Below are 9,815 nucleotides of genomic sequence, written 5' to 3' on the forward strand. Positions count from 1 at the left end.
ATGGCTCAATCTCAACTCACTGCAGCTGCTACTTCCTGGGATAAAACAATCCACCCACCTCAGCCTCCCAAGTACGTGATGGACTAGAACTTCTTGACCTCTCTGTGGCTAATATGACTTTTGCAGAATATGACACAACTTGAATATATGGCAATCTATAAAAAGTTAGATGCCAAATTAGGTTAAAAATCATCACTCCAAACCTTAGTTAATAGTCCCTTAAAATAGGGTGATTTTTCAGAACCTTACATGCTTACAACTAAAAACAGCTTTCATGAATAAGAATAAGGTAGATTCTTACCAGATCAATACCTTGTTTTCAAGAGGCCAGGTTCTCATTCTATATGGCAATCAAATTACATAGGAAGGCAGTACTCCCCAGGGGAAGCCGGTTATACAGGTGAACTTTCTGATACAGCTAGTGATATTCAAATTCTAAATGCAGCTATGTTGATTGAATTTCACACACTCTGATGGGCATATACATCATTCCAGTAAGTTTTGTTTTAGTAAGGGAAACAAAGCACAAATAATTTGATACAAAGGCTTATTTGCCTTCCAACTATATGACACTCAACAAATTTGGAAATATTCTCTGAATCAAGGATCTCTTGTGTATTTCATATGGCATCCTTTAATTACCTTCAGCAGTAACATATTAGCAGCTAATTTTGATAAATTATTATATGAATCAAATTATTCTTATTTTTTTTCTTTTTTTTTTTTTCTTTTGAGACAGAGTTTTGCTCTTGTTGCCCAGGCTGGAGTGCGATAGCACAATCTCAGCTCACTGCAACCTCTGCCTCCCGGGTTCAAGTGATCCTCTTGCCTCAGCTTCCCAAGTACCTAGGATTACAGGCATGCACCACCATGCCCGGCTAATTTTGCATTTTTAGTAGAGACAGGGTTTCACCATGTTGGCCAGGCTGGTCTCGAACTCCTCACCTCAGGTGATCCACCCGCTTCATGCTCCCAAAAGTGCTGGGATTACAGATGTAAGCCACCATGCCCAGCCCAAATTATTCTTATTTTTCTAACATCTGCCTTGAATATGTCCATTTTAAAGTTTCCTAATTTTACTAAAATTAACCAGTTTAGAGAATATCTTCCTTCCTTTTATGACACTAGCACTTACATTACTTTCCTATGACTGCTGTAACAAATTTCTCCAAACTTAGTGGCTTAAAACAATAGAAGTTTATCCTATAGCTTGGGAGATCAGAAGTCCCAAATGGGTCTTACTGTGCTAAAATCAAGGTTTTGGCAGACTTGCATTCCTTCTGGAGGCTCTAGGAGAAAATTTTCTTGCATTTTCTAGTTTCTAGAAGTTGCAGTATTCCTTAACGTATGGCCACACTTCATGTGCAAAGCCAGCAATGATTGGTCTAGTCCTTCTGATATGGAATGATTCTGACCTCCTCTACTACCTACCTCTGCCATATTTAAAGGATACTTGTGATTACATTATACGCACACAGATATTCTGGAATAATCACCTTAATTCCACTGCAACACTAATTCTCCCTTGCCATATAAGCTAACATATTTATAGGTTCTAGGGATTAGGATATAGACATCTACGGGGACCATTAATCGGACTTCCACATAACTCCAGTATTTAGTGTAGTTTATCATATCCTCCTAGACTAATTTTTGGACTAAAATATATTTCAACTTTAAAAGATATCATGGTAGGAAAAGCCAGAGGATAAAGACAAACATGAAGAAAACTTTCCTTAGGAGAGATCCAGAGAACCACTTGGGGTTGACACTGGGAATGGGGAAGAGAAGTAACAAAAAGATTTCATTGGCAAATCTGAACAACTGATGGCATATGAAGAAAAGGAAAAGGAGTCAAAGCTGGACTTAAGACTTGGTACCTAAAACTTGGAAAGATAGCAGTGCCCTGAACAGAAACAGGAAAGTCAGGAGAAAGCTTAGCTTGAGTGAGGGCAAGGGTAGGAACGGACTTTGATAAATTCACTGGCAAAACATCTAGGTGGAGCTGTCCAACAGGCGATTCGATATGTGAAGTTGCAGATCAGGCAAAAGTTCAGATTGGAGATCTGGGATTGAGATGTGATTTGGAGTCACAGTCATAGGAATAAAACCAAAGCCATAAAGATGGATGAAACTGCCAAAGTAGAAAGTAAAATGAGAAGATTGACAGCAGAAACTTAGAAAAACATTAACAGCCTGAAGGAGTTTCTAGTGAAATCAAAGATCCAATATAATATAACCATACTGATTCCATTCCAAGATGGCCAAATAGGAACAGCTCTGGTCTGCAGCTCCCAGCATGATGGATGCAGAAGATGGTGATTTCTGCATTTCCAACTGAGGTACCTGGTTTGTCTCATTGGGACTGGTTGGACAGTGGGTGTGGCCCACGGAGGGTGAGCCAAAGCAGGGTGAGGCATCCCCTCACCCTGGAAGCGCAAGGGGTGGGGGGATTTCCCTTTCCTAGCCAAGGGAAGCTGTACCTGGAAAATCAGGACAATTCTGCCCAAATACTGTGCTTTTCCAACGGTCTTAGCAAATGGCACACCAGGAGATTATATCCCGCACCTGGCTTGGTGGGTCCCCCACCCATAGACCCTTGCTCACTGCTAGCACAGCAGCCTGAGATCGACCTGCGAGGCAGCAGCTTGGCAGAGGGAGGGGTGTCCACCATTGCTGAGGCTTGAGTAGGTAAACAAAGTGGCCAGGGAAGCTCAAACTGGGCGGAGCCCACCGCAAGTCTGCAAGGCCTGCTGCCTCTGTAGACCCCACCTCTGGGGGCAGGGCATAGCTGAACAAAAGGTAGCAGAAACTTCTGCAGACTTAAACGTCCCTGTCTGACAGCTCTGAAGAGAGCAGTGGTTCTCCCAGCATGTTGTTTGAGCTCTGAGAATGGACAGACTGCCTCCTCAAGTGGGTCCCTGACCCCCATGTAGACTAACTGGGCAACACCTCGCAGTACGGGCCGACTGACACCTCATACAGGTGGATGTCTCTCTGGGATGAAGATTCTAGAGGAAAGATCAGGCAGCAATATTTCCTGTTCTGCAATATTTGCTATTCTGCAGCCTCCGCTGGTGATACCCAGACAAACAGGGTCTGGAGTGGACCTCCGGCAAACTCCAACAGACCTGCAGCTGAGGGACCTGACTCTCAGAAAGAAAACTAACAAACAGAAAGGAATAGCATCAACATCAACAAAAGGGACATCCACAACAAAACTCCATCTTTAGGTCACCAGCACCAAAGACCAAAGGTAGATAAAACCACAAAAAAGGGGAGAAACCAGAGCAGGAAAGCTGAAAATTCTAAAAACCAGAGCATCTCTTCTCCTCCAAAGGATCACAGCTCCTCACCAGCAATGGAACAAAGCTGGACGGAGAATGAGTTTGACAAGCTGACAGAAGTAGGCTTCAGAAGGTTGGTAATAACAAACTTCTCCGAGCTAAAGGAGGATGTTCGAACCCATCGCGATGAAGCTAAAAACCTTGAAAAAAGATTAGACGAATGGTTAACTAGAATAAACACTGTAGAAAAGACGTTAAATTACCTGATGGAGCTGAAAACCATGGCACAAGAACTACGTGACACATGCACCAGCTTCAATAACTGATTTGATCAACTGGAAGAAAGGATATCAGTGATTGAAGATCAAATTAATGAAATAAAGTGAGAGGAGAGAAGTTTAGAGAAAAAAAAGGAAAAAGAAATGAACAAAGCCTCCAAGAAATATGGGACTACGTGAAAAAGACCGAATCTACATTTGATTGGTGTACCTGAAAGTGACGGGGAGAATGGAACCAAGTTGGAAAACACTCTTCAGGATATTACACACGAGAACTTCCCCAATCTAGCAAGACAGGCCAACATTCAAATTCAGGAAATACAGAGGACACCACAAAGATACTCCTCAAGAAGAGCAACCCCAAGACGCATAGTTGTCAGATTCACTAAGGTTGAAATGAAGGAATAAACGTTAAGGGCAGCCAGAGAGAATGGTTGGGCTACCCACAAAGGGAAGAACATCAGACTAACGGTGGATCTCTCGGCAGAAACTCAACAAGTCAGAAGAGAGTGGGGGCCAATATTCAACATTCTTAAAGAAAAGAATTTTCAACCCAGAATTTCATATCCAGCCAAACTAAGCTTCATAAGTGAAGGAGAAATAAAATCCTTTACAAACAAGCAAATGCTGAGAGATTTTGTCACCAACAGGCCTGCCTTACAAGAGCTCCTGAAGGAAGCACTAAACATGGAAAGGAACAGCTAGTACCAGCCACTGCAAAAACATGCCAAAGTGTAAAGACCATCAATGCTACGAAGAAACTGCATCAACTAATGGGCAAATAACCAGCTACCATCATAATGACAGGATCAAATTCACACATAACAATATTAACCTTAAATGTAAATGGGCTAAATGCCCCAATTAAAAGACACAGACTGGCAAATCGGATAGAATCAAGACCCATCAGTGTGCTGTGTTCAGGAGACCCATCTCACATGCAGAGACCCACATAGGCTCAAAATAAAGGGATGGAGGAAGATCTACCAAGCAAATAGAAAATAAAAAAAATCAGAGGTTGCAATCCTAGTCTCTGATAAAACAGACTTTAAACCAACAAACATCAAAAGAGACAACAAAGGCCATTATATAATGATAAAGGGATCAATTCAACAACAAGAGATAACTATCCTAAATATATATGCACCCAATACAGGATCACCCAGATTCATAAAGCAAATTCTTAGAGACCTAGAAAGAGACTTAAACTCCCACACAATAACAATGGGAGACTTTAACACCCCAATGTCAATATTAGACAGATCAATGAGACAGGAGGTTAACAAGCATATCCAGGACTTGAACTCAGCTCTGCACCAAGTGGCCCTAACAGACATTTACAGAACTCTTCATTCCCAATCAACAGAATACAGATTCTTCCCAGCACCACATCGCACTTATTCCAAAACTGACCACAGAGTTGGAAGTAAAGCACTCCTCAGCAAATGCAAAAGAAAAGAAATCACAACAAACTTTCTCTCAGACCACAGTGCAATCAAATTAGAACTCAGGATTAAGAAACTCACTCAAAACTGCACAACTACATGGAAACTGAACAACCTGATCCTGAATGACTACTGGGTAAATACGAAATGAAGGCAGAAATAAAGATGTTCTTTGAAACCAAAGAGAACAAAGACAACATACCAGAATCTCTGGGATACATTTAAAGCAGTGTGTAGAGGGAAATTTACAGCACTAAATGTTCACAACAGAAAGCAGGAAAGATCTAAAATCGACACCCTAACATTACAATTAAAAGAACTAGAGAAGCAAGAGCAAACAAATTCAAAACCTAACAAAAAGCAAGAAATAACCAAGATCAGAGCAGAACTGAAAGAGATAGAGACACAAAACACCCTTCAGAATAAAAAAAAAAACAGTGAATCCAGGAGCTTTTTGAAAACATCAACAAAATTGATAGGCTGCTAGCAAGATTAATAAAGAAGAAAAGAGGAAGAATCAAATAGACACAATAAAAAATGATAAAAGGGATATCACCACCAATCCCACAAAAATACAAACTACCATCAGAAAGTACTATAAACACCCCTATGCAAATAAACTAGAACATCCAGAAGAAATGGATAAATTCCTGGACACATACACCCTCCCAAGACTAAACCAGGAAAAAGTTGAATCTCTGAATAGACCAATAACAGGTTCTGAAATTCAGGCAATAATTAATAGCCTACCAGCTAAAAAAAGTCCAGGACCAGACGGATTCACAGCCGAATTCTATCAGAGGTACAAAGAGGAGTTGGTACCATTCCTTCTAAAACTATTCCAAACAATAGAAAAAGAGGGGATCCCCCCTAACTCATTTTATGAGCCCAGCATCATCCTGATACAAAAGCCTGGCAGACAGACAACAAAAAAAGAGAATTTTAGATGAATATCCCTGATAAACATTGATGCAAAAATCCTCAGTAAAATACTGGCAAACCAAATCCAGCAGCACATCAAAAAGCTTATCCACCATGATCGAGTCGGCTCCATCCCTGGAATGCAGGGCTGGTTCAACATACACAAATCAATAAAGATAATCTGTCACACAAACAAACAATGACAAAAATCACATGATTATTTCAATAGATGCAGAAAAGGCCTTTGACAAAATTCAACAGTGCTTCATACTAAAAACTCTTGATAAACTAGGTATTCATGGAATGTATCTCAAAGTAATAAGAGCTATTTATGACAAACCCACAGCCAATATCATACTGAATGGGCAAAAACTGGAAGCATTCCCTTTCAAAACTGGCACAAGACAGGGATGTCCTCTCCCACCACACTAATTCAACATATTGTTGGAAGTTCTGGCCAGGGCAATCAGGCAAGAGAAAGAAATAAAGGGTATTCAATTAGGAAAAGAGGAAGTCAAATTGTCCCTGTTTGCAGATGACATGATTGTATATTTAGAAAACCCCATCGTCTCAGCCCAAAATCTCCTTAAGCTGATAAGCAACTTCAGCAAAGTCTCAGGATACAAAATCAATGTGCAAAAATCACAGCATTCCTATACACCAATAAGAGAGCCAAATCATGAGTGAACTGCCCATTCATAATTGCTACAAAGAGAATAAAATACCTACGAATCCAACTTACAAGGGATGTGAAGGACCTCTTCAAGGAGAACTACAAACCACTGCTCAATGAAATAAAAGAGGACACAAACAAATGGAAGAATATTCCATGCTCATGCATAGGAAAAATCAATATCATGAAAATGGCCGAACTGCCCAAGGTAATTTATAGATTCAATGCCATCCCCATCAAGCTACCAATGACTTTCTTCACAGAATTGGAAAAAACTACTTTAAAGTTCATATGGAACCAAAAAAGAGCCCACATTGCCAAGACAATCCTAAGCAAAAAGAACAAAGCTGGAGGCATCACGCTACCTGAGTTCAAACTATACTACAAGGCTACAGTAACCAAAACAGCATGGTACTGGTACCAAAACAGATATATAGACCAATGGAGCAGAACAGAGTCCTCAAAAATACCACCACACATCTACAACCATCTGATCTTGACAAAAACAAGAAATGGAGAAAGGATTCCCTACTTAATAAATGGTACTGGGAAAACCGGCTAGCCATACATAGAAAGCTGAAACTGGATGCCTTCCTTACAGCTTATACAAAAATTAATTCAAGATGGATTAAAGACTTAAACGTTAGACCTATAACCATAAAAACCCTAGAAGAAAACCTAGGCAAAACCATTCAGGACATAGGCATGGGCAAGGACTTCATGACTAAAACACCAAAAGCCACGGTAACAAAAGTCAAAATAGACAGGTGGAATCTAATTAAACTAAAGAGCTTCTGCACAGCAAAAGACACTACCATCAGAGTGAACAGGCAACCTACAGAATGGGAGAAAATATTTGCAATCTACCCATCTGACAAAGGGCTAATATCCAGAATCTACAAAGAACTTAAACAAATTTACAAGAAAAAAACAAACAACCCCAACAAAAAGTGGGCAAAGGATATGAATAGACACTTCTCAAAAGAAGACATTTATGCAGCCAACAGACACACGAAAACATGCTCATCATCACTGGCCATCAGACAAATGCAAGTCAAAACCACAATGAGATACCATCTCACACCAGTTAGAATGGCAATCATCAAGAAGTCAGGAAACAACAGGTGCTGGAGAGAATGTGGAGAAATAGGAACGCTTTTACACTGTTGGGGGGACTGTAAACTAGTTCAACCACTGGGGAAGACAGTGTGGTAATTCCTCAAGGATCTAGAACTAGAAATACCATTTGACCCAGTGACTGCATTACTGAGTATATACCCAAAGGATTGTAAATCATGCTGCTATAAAGACACATGCACATGTATGTTTATTGTGGCACTATTCACAGCAGGAAAAACTTAGAACCAATCCAAATGTCCATCAATGATACACTGAATTAAGAAAATGTAGCACCTACACACCATGGAATACTACGCAGCCATAAAAAAGGATGAGTTCATGTCCATTGCAAGAACATGGATGCAGCTGGAAACCATCATTCTGAGCAAACTATCACAAGGACAGAAAGCCAAACACAGCATGTTCTCACTTTAGGTGGGAATTGAACAATGAGAACACTTGGACACAGGGCATGGAACTTCACATGCAGAGCCTGCATGGGGTAGGGGGCAGGGAGAGGGATACCTTTAGGAGAAATTTCAAAAGTAAATGACACGTTAATGGGTGCAGCAAACCAACATGGCATATGTATACCTATGTAACAAACCTGCACGTTGTGCGCACATACACCAGAACTTAAAAGTATAATAAAAAATAGAATCATATTATGCTACTACAGACAAAAACAAGGAAAAAAATCACTCAGTATCTTTAGCTACCCAGACACAAAGTCAGGTCTTACAAGATACATCCCCCAAAGAGAAACTTAACAGTTCTACAACACAACAGTAAATATTTCACCAGGAAGTTATTTTCCAAACTAACTGTACAGAAAACGCTCTTATGAAATCAGAGGTACAAATGACGAGCCTGGGCTTCAATTCATGAAAGCACTCACTGCAAACTTTCAGGCATCCTGCACGGCACACCCCAAAGCCAAGTATATTAACACACAGACCTCTTTAACACAATGATGTGCTTTGCTTTTATTATGCTTTGCAGGCAGCGTTATTTGGAGTAATTGTGGAACTTCACAGTGCAAAAAACATACACGGAAGTAACGGTGGTCAGTTACTCTTTTTAAAAAGTCATTTGTTTTCCATAAAAACAGTTTAAATGAAAGATGCAAAATTCTCCAAAAGGCTGAGATCATCATAAAACTAATTTTGACAGTCATGTCTCTGGGTTAGTGGGTTCTTGGTCACGCTGACTTCAAGAACGAAGCCGTGGACCCTGGCCCTGAGCATTACAGCTCTTAAAGATGATGCGTCTGGAGTTGTTCTTTCTTCCCGGTGGGTTCGTGATGTCACCGGCTGTAGAAATGAAGCTGCAGACCTTCAGAATGAGTGTTACAGCTCTTAAAGGTGGCATCAACCCAAGTAGAGACCACCAACAAAAAATCTGTTACAAAGAAAAAAAAAACAAAACTTCCTCTGAACGCAATTGGACACGACTGGGTGACTGCTGTATGGCTCAGGCAGCCTGCTTTTATTTCCTTATCTGGCCCCACCCACCTCCTGCTGATTGGTCCCTCTTACAGAGAGCTGATTGGTCTATTTTACAGAGAGCTCATTGGTCCATCTTACAGAGAGCTGATTGGTCCGTTTTGACAGAGTGCTGATTGGTGCGTTTACAATCCTGGAGCTAGACACAGACTGCTAGACAGTAAAGTTCTCCAAGTCCACACTAGGTTAGCTAGATACAAAGTACCAATTGGTGTATTTACAAACATTGAGCTAGACACAGAGTACTGATTGGTGTATTTTACAAACCCTGAGCTAGACACAGAATGCTGATTGGTGTATTTACAATCCCTTAGCTAGATATAAAGGGTCTCCAAGTGCCCACTAGACTCCCAAGCCCAGCTGGCTTCACCTAGTAGATCCTGCACCAGGGCTGCAGGCAGAGCTGCCCGCCAGTCCTGAGCCGCGCCTGCACTCCTCAGCCTTTGGGCGGTGGATGGGACCCTGTCCTCGGGCCACACAAGAGCCCACCATGGAGTGGGGGCTCCAACATGGCGGGCTGCAGGTCCGGAGCCCTGTCCCACGGGGAGGCGGCTGAGGCCTGGTGAGAATTCGAGCGTGGTGCATGC

The sequence above is a fragment of the Mandrillus leucophaeus genome, unplaced genomic scaffold (genome assembly GCF_000951045.1).
Source record: "Mandrillus leucophaeus isolate KB7577 unplaced genomic scaffold, Mleu.le_1.0 Scaffold1092, whole genome shotgun sequence".
Classification (NCBI taxonomy): Eukaryota; Metazoa; Chordata; class Mammalia; order Primates; family Cercopithecidae; genus Mandrillus; species Mandrillus leucophaeus.